Genomic DNA, 13,343 nt, shown 5'->3' with positions numbered 1-13,343 from the left:
CCCTGTCCCTTTCTTTCCCCGACCATCCTCCTATCCGACAAGTCAGTGCCGACCATGGCTTCCAGACCTGGGAACACTCCCTGAATAGCAGACGCGTCTCCAGGGGCTGTGGGTGCCCACGGGGTTCCACGACAGAAACAATCTGGGTGGCTTTCAGCCTTTTTCAGGTCGCAGGCACACAGGGAGTGCCTGTCCCTCCCTTATGAAATGTAAAACCAGATTTGAGTACGAGGGAGGGTCTGCAAACACAGACCGACCGAGAGCTTTCCTTACCAAGATGAGAAAAATAAACACAGTTGCAACTTGTAAAGGAAACCGAAATGGACAGCTATCTAGATTTGTTTTTCCTGCTAATCCCAGAAATTTTACTTGAAAATCAAGATGTAATCACCATCATAGAATGCTTGAGTGAGATCTGGTGCTACCCCGATCTTAAAGGCGAGGACACAGAGGCCCTAAGGTTCAGCACCAAGGGCAGACTTTGTGAGGACAGCATGCGTGCAAACGGGCCGTTTTCTTGCTTAAAACTCTTCTCCACCTCTCCCAAACCTGTCCCATTCTTCCCTTCAAGCTCAGACTTTTTCGTGAAATCTTTCTGAAGCGCTTCCTCTCCTTCCTCTGAAGGCATGTGGTGTCTCTGTGTGTTATTACTGGAGATGGGGTTTTCTCATTTTTCTAACTATGTTATAGGCACCCAGAAAAACGTCTTTATACCTACGACAGTGCCCATAAATACCTGTTGGGTGATTGGTTCTGTAAACGGAGACTTACTTCATTGTCATTCTGCTGGGGCTGTGGGGTCTGGCGTCAGGGTGGAGGTGGTGAGTCACGGGGTCCCCGGGACGTGTCTGTCTGTGGACAGACCCAGTGGCAGCCGGGGCCGGAATTTGGGCAGGCAGTTCCTGAAAAGAAGGACAACTTTCACGGCCACAGTCACGAGGCAGGGGCTGGCAGGTGGCCTCAGCATTCATGGGCTTGGACACAAGGAAAGGGCACAGTTGCAAAGAGCCAGGATGGGCATATCAAGGGGCCGTGAGGAGCAGGGCCACCATCATCTCGATGACGGGGCTGAAGACAAACCCAGGGTTGAGGGCCAGCCCATGTGAGTGTGACGCGGTGGGATCCGGGATGATGAGCTCGCGGATCATTGCGGATCATACGTTTACAGTTTTCTGATTCTTCTGCTTCCTGATCCTGTAATTTCAGGCCTTCAGATCTTAGCGGACGTCTCTTTCCGGAAAGCCCTGCATCCTCGGGGTAAAATGTTAGAGCAACATGGACATTCTCCATGTCTTCTGTACCCCTCTCCATTTCCAGGCCACCAAACAGACTCTGGGCTGATGGCCTGCGGCTCTGTGGGCCCGAGGTCCTGGGGGGAGGGCCCTGCCTCACCCTCTCCATAGCCGCCCTGCCCCGCCCCCCCCTCCGGTGTCACTCCAGAGGCCTCTCCGCTGAGGGTGTGAGCAGCCAGCTGCCCTCCTCTGCTGAGGACACCCAGGCCTTGAAAGAGTCAGGGGCTTGTCCGGGACCCCAACTCACGCTTTCTGATGTCAGCGACCCGTATCTATGCCCGACTGCACCTTCCTGCTGGTGCTTCTCTGCCATGCTTTCTTCACCCTTGTTGCCAGAGGCCCCCCCGCCCCTCCCCTCCCCCAGCCTCTCCCCTCCCCCAGCCTCCTCCCTCCCCTCTCCCACCCCACCCTCTCCCCTCCCACTCTCCTCCTCCAGCCTCTCCCCCCCTCCCCCAGCCTCCTCCCTCCCCTCTCCCTCCCCACCCAATCCCCTTTTCCAGCCTTCTCCCTCCCCTCATCTTCCCCAGCCTCTCCCCTCCCCCAGCCTCCTCCCTCCCTCATTCCTTCCTCCTCCTGCCCCCACCCCCAACCCTGTGGGTTTGGCGTTCATCTTCGCCCACCAGACCAGTTTCTTTTTTCCTCTCAGTCTTTACTTATGTTGTGTCTTCTGGAATGCCTCTCTTCCTTCTGTCTAAATCTTCATCCTTCCATACAGGTGCTGGATGTCACTTTGTCCCATAAATCAACTTAAAAAAAATGCTTATTTATTTTTGCAAGAGAGAATGTGTGCATGAGTTGGGGAGGTGCAGAGAGAGGGAGGCAGAGAATCCCAAGCAGGCTCTGAGCTGTCAGCACAGAGCCCGACAAGGGGCTCGAATTCACGAACTGTGAGATCATGACCTGAGCCGAAGTCGGATACTTAACCGACTGGGCCCCCCAGGTGCCCCTATTTATTTTTATTTTTATTATTATTATTATTTTATTTTATTTTTTATTTTATTTTTTTTTTGAGAGAGAGAGAGAGAGAGAGAGAGAGAACGTTCGTGCAAGCGGGGGAGGGGCAGAGAGAGAGGGAGACACGGAATCGGAAGCAGGCTCTGTGCTGACAACAGAGACTCCAATGTGGGTCTTGAACTCACAAACCTCAAGATTGTGACCTGAGCTGAAGTCTCATACTTAACTGACGGGGCCCCCCAGGTGCCCCCCATAAACTAACTTTTAATTCCGTCCCCCACAGATCTGGAGGTTCGAGCTCCTACATCCCCTGTGGTCAGTGCCTCCACCCTTTTATCCTTAAACTCTCCGCTGCAAGGTCGGCTTCTGGAGTGCAGAGCAGCGCCCTGCCCCGTGTGCCCCCTGCACTCCCAGCCAGCGTGCAGCACACCTGCCGGAAGTCAGAGCCACCTTTGTTCTGTGGTGCAAGACGGTGACTGCTCGCTCCATGTGCCCTGTGGCAGAGGGCTCCACGCAGACACCCCCGTCTCCCTCCTAGAGTCCTTGCTTCTCAGAGTGCTGGGGGCCGTCTGCCTTCCCCGTCACCCCGTCCATGCCCCGTGGGCACTGGGGGCCAGTTCGCAGTTCCTGTGTCCCTTCTGCTCAGTCTGTGGCCTCTCGTCTGACTGTCCACTCCTGTGTGGCTCCTCTCTCAGCCTTCATTGCCGGTTGGGCTCTGGTTTTGCCCATGGAAATACGTATCCATTAAAAACAGGCTTGAGGGGTTGCCTGGGAGGCTCAGTCGGGTAAGCGTCCAGCTTTGGCTCAGGTAATGATCTTGTGGTTCATGAGTTCAAGCCCCTCATCGGGCTCTGTGCTGACAGCTCAGAGCCTGGAGCCTGCTTCGGATTCTGTGTCTCCCTCTTTCTCTGCCCCTCCCCTCTCTCTCTCTCTGTCAAAAGAGAGAAAAAAAGAAAGAAAGAAAAAAAGAAAGGAAGGAAGGAAGGAAGGAAGGAACAAGGAAAGAAAGGAAGGAAGAAAAAGAAACTTAAAAACAAACAAAACCCAAAACAGAATTGAGAGCATGAGGGCATTTGCCCTAATAATGCTCCACACTAAGTGCCGTGCAGTTCACCCACGAACCGGCACAGGTCACAGTGTCCTGAACCGGAAACCTCAAGCAGGGATGTGTCACCCTGTAGGAGCCAAAAGTCAGACGCCTGCAGGTCCCGTGCGATCAGGGTAGAGGGGAAAGGCCTTGACCTGGACCCATCCTTGCCAGCAGCATCTTACCGTCCTGTTCCTTCCGGGGCAGGGTTGGGTCCTCAGTGCCACCTGTTGCCAGGCAGGGCAAGCATGCCAGACCCCACTCGGCGAGGGGTGAGGGTGAGGGGTGAGGGCGAGGGGGCGAGGCTCAGGGCACGCGCTCCCCCCCCCCCCGCCCCCACTGGGGCAGCCCCGGGGCATAGCCAGGAGCCGCACTTTCTGGGGTAGTTCTGCCCCCACAACCTGGTGAAGGTGGCGAGGGCACCGAGTGCCTGGGAAGGGTCTGCAGATGTCCCCCAGTACCACACGACTCCTGCCCCATTCACTCATCCAACGGTATGGGATCCTCACCCCCCAGGGGTGCTAACAGTGAGGGAGCAGAGGCGGATCCCCCTCTCTGGCTTGGAGCATTGCTGTTCTCCCTGCAACTGCACATCTGCAGAGACTTAGCACCGTCCTCTGTCTGTGCAAACGGCCCCCCAGGATTGGCTCCGTGCGTCTCCTTTCTTAACCTCTGCACATGTTATTGCTGTGATGACGCCCCCCCTGCATTTAAAACACTTAATATGCATGTAAATTTCAGCACACACACACACACACACACACACACACACACACACAGAAAGTCCCACAAAAATCACAATATCACCCAGAAAGTTCTGCAGTGGCTTCCATGATCTCAGATTAGCTACTTCTACATCGTTATGAAGAAATGACAAACTTTTACTAGCTGTGATTACTTTTAGTAATCAAACTGTCCTTCATTTCAGTCAGCAGTGTCCATGCAATGCATCAGGTGATTGAGCTCCCCCAAATGGATTCTGAGAATATCTGAGTGTAGGGGCGCCTGGGTGGCTCAGTCCGTTAAGTGTCCAACTTCAGCTTAGGTCATGATCTCACCGTTTGTGGGTTCAAGCCCCGCATCGGGCTCTGTGCCGACAGCTCGGAGCCTGGAGCCTGCTTCGGATTCCGTGTCTCCCTCTCTCTGCCCCTCCCCTGCTCATTCTCTCCCTCTCTCTCTCTTTCTCTCAAAAATAAATAAATGTTAAAAAAAATATCTGGGTGAATCTTTATGTCCCTACACTGTACAGTCCACTCAATTACCTGGTACTTTTAGGTGAACCAAAATAAGTGAGACCAAAACCACGAGGCTTTCTCCCCTCGTGTTGTGATAATTGTGGGCCATTAGAAGGATGAAATTGTTTTGAGCCCGGAGCCCATAAACACTGGGCTAGACTTTCGTTCACTGCCCTGTCGGTAACAGAAGTCATGGCCTTGAACCTGAGTGTGGATGTAGTGCAGGTACAGGTCCGAAACAGCACAGGTGTGTGTTTGCTTCCCTGGCTGAACTTCGCTTTGATAAGGCGCCTGGGAGGAGCAGGGCCCCCCGGAGCAGAGGCGATGTGGAATGTGCTTCTAGTCCTGGGTCGGCCTGCCGTCTGCCCTCGGGAAGCCACCGAGCCTCAGTTTCCTGGCCTGCACGGTGGGGGTCCCAGCAGGAACCCAGCACGGGGCCTGATGCACGTGATGGCGTTCGGGCACCTGCTTCCCCGTGCAGCAAGCACGCTCCCCAGGTGCACACCGGCCCCTGTGCAGCCACCTGCCTGCCAGTGGCACACAGGACTTGCCCTGGCGATGGCAGCTGCAAGTTCTTTCACCTTATCTATTTCCTGAAGCTTCTCTCAACTCCTCTGGAGGTGCGTTTCCAGAACCACAGGTTCTGGGTTACGGTGGATCCATTCTGGGGTTTCTGGAATGATCTCTGTAGATCCAGTGACTGCTGAATCACAGTCAGAGGGGCGGACAGCGCCAGACAGTGCCTGGCTCCCGGGGAGGTGCAGACAAGCACGCGGAAGGCCGACGGCTGCTGCTGAAACTCCTCCTGAAGGCGTAGGGTCCTCCGTCCGGCAATTAAACGGGCAAAACAGTAGCTCCAACATCACGGGAGCAAACGTCGTCCTGGAAAGAACTTATTTACTTGCATTTTTTTTATTTCATTAAATTTTTTTAATGTTTATTTATTTTTGAGAGAGTGCGTGCACGAGAGCAGGAAGGGCAGAGAGAGAGGGAGACACAGAATCCGAAGCAGGCTCCAGGCTCCGAGCTGTCGGCACAGAATCGGACGCGGGGCTTGAACTCGTGAACCCTGAGATCACGACCTGAGCTGCAGTCGGACGCCCAACTGACTGAGCCTCCCTGGTGCCCCAAGGGAGATTTTAATTAATGGAAAGACATCACGCTCATGGATCCAACAGTTTAACTTAGTGAAGATGTCAATTTATCCTAAATTAATTGATAATTTCAATGTAATTTCAATAAAAATTCCAGCAAGATTTCTTTCAGGAACTCAAGAAATGGATTCATTTGGAAAAATCAAGGTGCATGAATAACCTAGCAATTCTCGTAAAAGAAGATCAAACAGGAAAATCCCCTCCCACATATTAAGGGGTATTAAAAGACCACAATAAACACAGAACACCCAGCCAAACCAGAGAGAGAACTGATAACCAGCCCAGCGGAGCAGGAGGGGGGGTGCAGGGACCAGCCTGAGGGTGCAGGACGGGGGTGGGGGCGGTCCCAGGGGCCAGCCCAGCAGAGCAGGACGGGAGTCCGGGGACCAGCCTGGGGGTGCAGTATGGGGGGCCCAGGGACCAGCCCAGTGGAGCAGGATGAGGTCCCAGGGACCGGCCTAGGGATGTAGGACGGGGGGACCCAGAAATGGATGCCCGAATATAGGAGGCTGCTGTCTGGTGAGCGGTCCCTCCACTGCGGAAGGACACGCTCTGACTTCAGAGGCAGTTTGGCATAATAGAGTCGCTAAATGGAGAAGGATGTTGTATCCTAACTTCACACGCCATACAGAGTTAAACTCCCTACAGATTTTTGAAAAACTATGCAGTTACAGAAGAAAATATAGTGGCATATCTTCGTGATCTTGGGGGAGGAGACATTTCAGAAGACCTAAAGTCATAGGGTGAATCAATTTTGGAGTGGTTGCCTCCCGATTAAAGAGTTCTCTTCAGGGGCACCTGGGTGGCTCAGTCGGTTAAGCATCGGACTTTGGTTCAGGTCATGTTTTCACCGTTCGTGGGTTCGAGCCCCACATTGGGCTCTGTGCTGACAGCTCAGAGCCTGGAGCCTGCTTCGGATTCTGTGTCTTACTCTCTCTGCCCCTCCTCTGCTCATGCTCTCTCTCTGTCTCAAAAATAAATAAAGATTAAAAAAATTAAGAAAAAGGAGTTCTCTTCAGTGAAGATCATTGATAGTGTTTGCAGGTGGGTAGAAAAGTAGAGGTGTTCGTAATGTCCGATGTACAAAGAACTCCTGTAAATTAATCAACTCTTGGACCTGAGTAGAATAGTGAAGGGTTTACGTAGGTTGGGTGTTTCTAGAAGGCCAAGCGGTGGCTCGTGGGCAGGTGCGTGGACTGTGCCCTGGAACCCGCGGTGGGGATGGCAGTGCCGCCTGGTGTGAGGTGGGGGGGGGGGGGTCCTCAGAGACCCCTCCTCAAGTGATCGTCAGCAGCAGGTGGCCCATGGCCACGCTTCGCTGGGAGTTACCTGGCCCAAGAACCCCTCTCTCCTTCCAGAAGGTGGTGCATGGAGGACGCAGAGGTCCCTGCGTCCTCCGTCCGTGATGATTTTGGAAGGGTTACTCCACTTCGAAGGCATCTCCCGCAGTCTGCCAGACCTGAGCCCGCTCATCGCCTCGGAGCCCTTTGACAGATGGGAAGAGTGGGTCCCTCTGAGGAAGCGCCCCGCGTCCTGGTTACAGAGGTGAGCCGTACGTCCTCGTCGGAGCTTCCCCAAGGGGACCCGGGACGTGTGCCCGTGGCAACGTGCACCGGAGAGAGAGGGACACCCAGACTTTGGGGGCTTATCTGAACCAGCTGTAGGTTCGTGCCGAGGGTACAAGTGCCAGTGGGATCCGCTGGTCGGGCGGGGGCTTCTAGAGGTTGGATGGTGCGTGCAGCACCGGCCTGACTTCGCCTCACGGTGCACAGAGCGGGTCTGCTGGCCGGCCCTGTGGTCAGTCTGGATGAGTCCCTGCCGCCGGCCTCCTGGGGCTCCAGTGGTCCTTGGTGGTTCCGGCAGCAGCAGCTGTCAGAGGTCTTGGGCTTTTGCGCCAAAAGCTGGCTCTGGTGGCTGTGCCCTCTGTGGCTGTGCCCCCCGGGGGCCCGGCAGCTGCAGTGAGAGGGCAGTGCTGGGGTTTCAGTGGCGCCGGGGTCTGGCTCCGGCGGGGGGCCGTGTGCTCCCGGGGCCTTTGGCAGCTCCCACAGAGGCATCGTGGTAGCAGGTGCATGCATGGTCCTCTCTCTGTCCTCCCAGCTCTCAGGAGGGTGCAGCTTCCTGTAGTAACTAATCCCTGGGTTTCCACCCATCCTGGATTGCTCCTTTGGCCGTTCCTAGGATGCCGTAGCCACTTCCTTAATTTAAATCCCCCTGCATTTGAAATATACCTACTGTGGTTTCTATTTCCCTGGTCCACTTCTGACTCAGAAAGTCTACCCTTAATCAGATAGTGTTGGTTTCCGGTTATTGAAGAAACAAAAATTGGAACAGTAATGAAATACGGTTGTACGTGCTTAGAGTTACCAAAAAGTAGACCATCTTTTAATATCAAGTATCAGCAAGGATGTGGGGGAATGGAGGTCGCCATGCACATGTGGAGGAAGGGTGGGTGGGGTGCCCGGCCTGAAAGGCACTCTGGGATTCCGTAGCAAAATTAAACCCTCCTCCAGCTCGTGACGCAACAGGGCCACTCTCGCCTGCGTCGTATGTTTAGTGTTGGAGATGTTTGCTCCAAATTTGGTTGTGCTGGTGGGGAGTTGGAGGCGGCCTCGGGGGGAGGGGCCCGTCACTTGGGGAATGGCTAAGTCACATGATGGCACATGGATACTGTGGAACATAGTGCAGCAATAAATAATGAGATGTCCCTAAAGTAGTGGGGACAGATCTTAAAAGCACGATGTTAACCCAAACAGCAACAGCAACAACAACAACAACAACAACAAGAAGACCATGTGATTTGTAGCTCGATACTGTGTATACGAATTTTGTGATGTGCAAGTAAACAGCACATAGCATTGCAGGTATGCTCTGTCGAGTCTCCCTGATTAGCGGTTCTTTCTGGTAGCAGACGTCTCAGGTTTTAAGTCCCCAACTGTTCTTACTGACCTCCTCCTAGCACTGGCTCAGCACAAGCCTCTTAGGCGGTTTATAAGGTCCACCAACACCATTACGACCACCGTCAACGCTGCGTCACCACCACCGCCAGGTCACCTCCATCACCATCATCGTGACCACCTCCCTTACCACCGTCTCTGCCACCACCGCCACCATAAGAACGATAACGGAGGTGAATGGGTAAGATCTTGACGGCACGAAAATACCAGTCACCCTGGAGGGAGCGGGGGTGAGCTGAGCAGTCAGATTCTTGCGAGCGTATTTTCAGGGGAGAGAAAGGAGCAGTACTGCCCCTCTGCTCTTCTCCGCGGTGGCTCCCGAGGACCGTGGGGCTGGGCCAGGCAGTCAGGATTTTGCCCGAATCTGTTTTTTCCGGTTTGTTCCCTGCCGAAACGCCGGTTTATTTTAGCGTAGGCGTGGCCTCGTATTCCACGAACGAGGATCAACCTCATCTCTTCATCCATTTTAACGTCTCGGGGTAGAGGCTTCTCTGAAAGTCAGAGGAGTCCCGTAAACCCATTTCGGTGAGGCTTCGTTCACGGTCCCTCCTCGCGAGCCGAGTCCTTATCCTATCGCTCTGCACAACAGCTTACAATGTGTTGCATACATTGAAAATCTCGTCTAAATAATCCCCTTCTATCCCCCCGCTTCTACCCATTAAATATCCGATGATGTTTATCTTGTCTTCACTTAGTCCGTGATTAGGGAAGCTGCACATACTTAGCGTCCTTAATCTCTCTTCCTAAATCAGTCCTTGAAACCAGCCCCTTAACAGTGTTGTTACTCTGTTCTCCTCTGAACCTCTTCCAAATCGTCGATCTTTCTTGTATTGAGCTGCCTGACCTGAATAAGCCGAAGGCAGAGTTGTTATGGGTACAGACTTCCTAATGTACCCTTGTAACATGCTGATGCTTCGGCCCAAGCCTCCTAAAATTAAGCCTGTCTCCCCTCCCACACTTCTAGCTGTAGATACAAGTAAGATCCTTCGCTCTCTCTCGAATCTATTTCTTTTTTTAATGCAGGATTATTGCTAGTTATCTTCCCGACATATCAGATGCGGAAATCCAAATCAAGAGGAGGGAGAAGTCCGGGTACACGCGGTGTAACTTTCGTTACTCTCCAATGCCTAAGGAGTTAGCATGCTTTTTCGTTTTTCCCCTGACATAGCTGTGTTTTACATGGACGTATCCCTTTGTATTTTCCCAGTTTTCGTGTGAGGTCCTCGCAGTGCCTCTGTGACACGGCCAGTGTCGGATTGTCTCAGAGTATAGGTGTTGTGGGTCGCCTGGGTCTGCCGACCGCTACCGGTGTCTCCCCATCACGCAGCACTGTCTGCTTTCAAGTTTGTGCTGGTGCTCAGCTTGGACTTCCTTCCATTTCATAAATCTGTTCCTATGCTCTCTTCTTAAATGAAACCTTAAAATAATTCCTGTAATACCCTGATAGACACACTCCGGTTTGGCAACCTTTCATCATTTTATTATTTACTCTCTTGTTGCAGGCTTTCTGCGCAGCTACAGTATACATAACTTATTTATATGTTATAAATGCTAGCATGAATTACCAAGCAAGCTTTTATGACAGTCTGTCATGCTTTATTCTGATTAGTTCTGATGTATTACCAATACTAGCTTCTAGTCCCAAAATATCTAAATGCAAAAATCTGCCTTTCACACAAAAGGCTGTTGAGTGGGAAGAGAGAATGAAGGGAAGGATGGCCCTGTACGGTTGCGGTGTTGAACACTGCACAAATCCAGGGGGTCATTCTCCCAGACTGTCATGTGAATGGTGGCCCCCTGGAGTTCTTCAGTGCACAACTTGCACCTTTATGTGCAGAAATGCTGGCAGGGGCAGGGGTCTTTCCCAACCGCAGGAGGTGGGGAGCTTTATAACACCCATTGTCTATAGGATAGAAGTTCAAAGTGGCATTTAAGGCAACTCCCAAACCGGCTTCAGTTTGCATTTCAAGCTTTGCTTCCTCCACTTTCTGCCCCATCACATACCTGCGTGATCTCCAAATCTTCATTCCTCTGTACCTTTTGGCACACTTGTCCTTAGTCCTGAATGTCCTTCTCTCCCTACCCAACAGAGGGCCGTTTCCTCTGAGACATCATCCCTCCATTCTGTCCGTGGACTGAGTTGCCTCCTGCCCTTATATTCCATTCCTAGTTGTCTTGTCGCTTGTGTCATGTTGCATGGAAAGTGAGTTGTTACAGACTTTTGTTCCCTGTGAGTCCTGAGGACCCAGCCCTGCTTTCCTCTTCCTCTTCCTCTTCCTCCCCCTCCTCACGGGGCTTCCTTCAGGTTGTGCGGGTGGCAGGCACTCAGTACTGTCTGCAAAGATAATACCTCTCTACTCCCAGCTCTTCTCTCTTATTCCTGATCCAAATCCACAAAATCGAATCTCGGGGAAATAATGCAACTGACCACAGACGATGACGAGAGAAGTTTAAAACGTTAGGTTCCTGGTAGAGGCCTATTCTGTGGAAATGAAAAAACACACCCTTTGTTCTTGTTCTCCAGGAGTTTGGAAAGGCAGTAGTGATAGCGTGATCTGTCCACGGCACCGACTGGGTGCTTCTCGGGGAGATGGTGGTCTTGTGAGACACACTGAGGGGTGCGGGGGAGGTGGGGGCGCGAGGTGCCAGGGTCTGTAAGGGTTCGGAGAAGTCTGTGTGGTGGGTGGACTGGGGCCCCATCTCCCAAAGTGTGTCCAGCCATATGGGACCTGATGGATTGATTGATTGATTGATTGATTTCAAGTTCACTTATTTTGAGAGAGAGAGGCAGAGAGAGGCAGAGAGAGGCAGAGAGAGGCAGAGAGAACCCCACGCAGGCTCTGTGACGCCAGTGCAGAGTCTGACATGGGGCTTGAACGCACGAATGCGGGGATCACGACCTGAGCCAAAATCAAGGGTCGGACGCTCAACCAACTGAGCCACCCAGGTGCTCTGGGACCGTATTTAGAAAAAAGGGCTTTTGCAGATGTAAGTAAGGGTCTCCACATGAGAGAACCCTGGACTCGCCAGGGGGCTCTGAACCCAAGGACACAGCTGCGGAGACCCCGGAGGAAGGGCGGGTGTCACAGAGGCACAGACCGGGGGGCTGCATGGGGTCAGCCATGCCAATGCTTGCAGGCAGCCTCGGGAAGCAGGAGAGAGGCGTGGAGAAGATTCTGCCCGAGAGCCTTCAGAAGGGACCAACCGTGCTCGCACCGCGTTATCAGCTGTCTTCCTCCAGGACGGGCGGGAAGACGTCGCTCTTGTGTCTGTCTAATTTGCTCAGCAGCCCCAGGACACTAACGCACAAGGATGTGACTCCGTACCGGGCAGGGACACATGGACACTGGGGCACTGGGCTCCTCCTGGCACTGCTCTGGCTCACTCTGAGCTCAGTCTCGGGGCGTCTCCCGGGGAACAGGTGGGGTGCCGTCTGGCCCACGGCGTGATTTCTCTCGTTGTCATCCGCTGTGAGCACTTTAAATGTCGGTTGGGAATGGAGGTGGCAGGTGCTCTGGGCACACCTTGCTGGGAAGCTGACTCTGATGACTGATGGAGATCAGCACGGTGGCTGAGCCAGGGGCCAGGGTGCATGTGGGCTGCCGCTCCAGAAACGAGGGAGTGTTAACCGCGACTCCTCCCTAAGTTTTGGTGGATTTGAGCCTGGGTGTGTCTGAGGGGCTGTTACCCAGGTGATTGTTCTCCAGCTTTGGTCAGATCCTTAAGAACCTCTGAGATGGAAGGGATATGCAGGTCCTATGTTCCAATCGCTGTGGCTCTTATGCGATGACTGATGGCCATTCTGGGTGACTGATGGCCGTCCAGGGTGACTGATGGCCATCCTGTGGTGACTGATGGCCATCCTGGGTGACTGATGGCTGTCCTGGGTGACTAATGGCCATCCAGGGTAACTGATGGCCATCTTGGGGTGACTGATGGCCATCCTGTGGTGACTGATGGCCATCCTGGGTGACTGATGGCTGTCCTGGGTGACTGTTGGCTGTCCTGGGGTGACTGTTGGCCATCCTGGATGACTGATGGCCATCCTGGGTGACTGATGGCTGTCCTGGGTGACTGTTGGCTGTCTTGGGGTGACTGTTGACCGTCCTGGATGACTTTGGTGTCCTGGGTGACTGTGGGTCTTCCTGGGTGACTGTTGGCCATCTTGGGGTGACTGATGGCTGTCATGGATAACTGTTGGCTGTCTTGGGGTGATTGTGGCCATCCTAGGTGACTGTTGGCTTCCCTGGGTGGCTGTTGGTTGTCCTGGGTGACTGATGGACGTCCTGGGTGACTGTTGGCCATTCTGGGTGACTCTTGGCCGTCCTGGGGTGACTGTTGGTCATCCTGGGTGACTGATGGCTGTCTTAGGGTTGTCATCCTCAGTGTCCATTGAGGGTGGAAACTTCCTGGACCTCTATAGGTCAGCCTGGACCTGTGACTCCAGCCCATCAGTTTATGGGGTAAGATGAGGAAGCTGAGGCTGCTTCGGCGCTGGTCTCTGCTTGTAGAGGGACCCTGAGTCCTGTGTCCTGTGTCTGGGCTCCCTCTGCCCGCCCCAACACTTCCTTCCTTGTGTGTTTCAAGTCATCGTTATGCATCGCTTTGGAGTTATTTCAGCTGTTACTATTGGGCCGAATGCACACAGGCTCCTATCTTCTCAGTTT

General features: G+C 53.4%; 1 long non-coding RNA gene across 1 annotated transcript; it reads left to right on the top strand.

Annotated features, from left to right (window-relative positions):
* The first annotated feature begins 8,486 nt into the window (after nucleotides 1-8,486).
* Nucleotides 8,487-12,458, top strand: LOC122213053. The gene is made up of 3 exons (XR_006199421.1): nucleotides 8,487-8,583; nucleotides 8,679-8,857; nucleotides 11,815-12,458. It is a non-coding gene; the product is annotated as an uncharacterized LOC122213053 (long non-coding RNA).
* Nucleotides 12,459-13,343: the final 885 nt, after the last annotated feature.

This window comes from Panthera leo, chromosome A2 (assembly GCF_018350215.1).
Source record: "Panthera leo isolate Ple1 chromosome A2, P.leo_Ple1_pat1.1, whole genome shotgun sequence".
Lineage (NCBI taxonomy): Eukaryota > Metazoa > Chordata > Mammalia > Carnivora > Felidae > Panthera > Panthera leo.
Note: the sequence above shows the minus strand (reverse complement) of the source record. Positions and strands in the feature narration are given on the sequence as shown.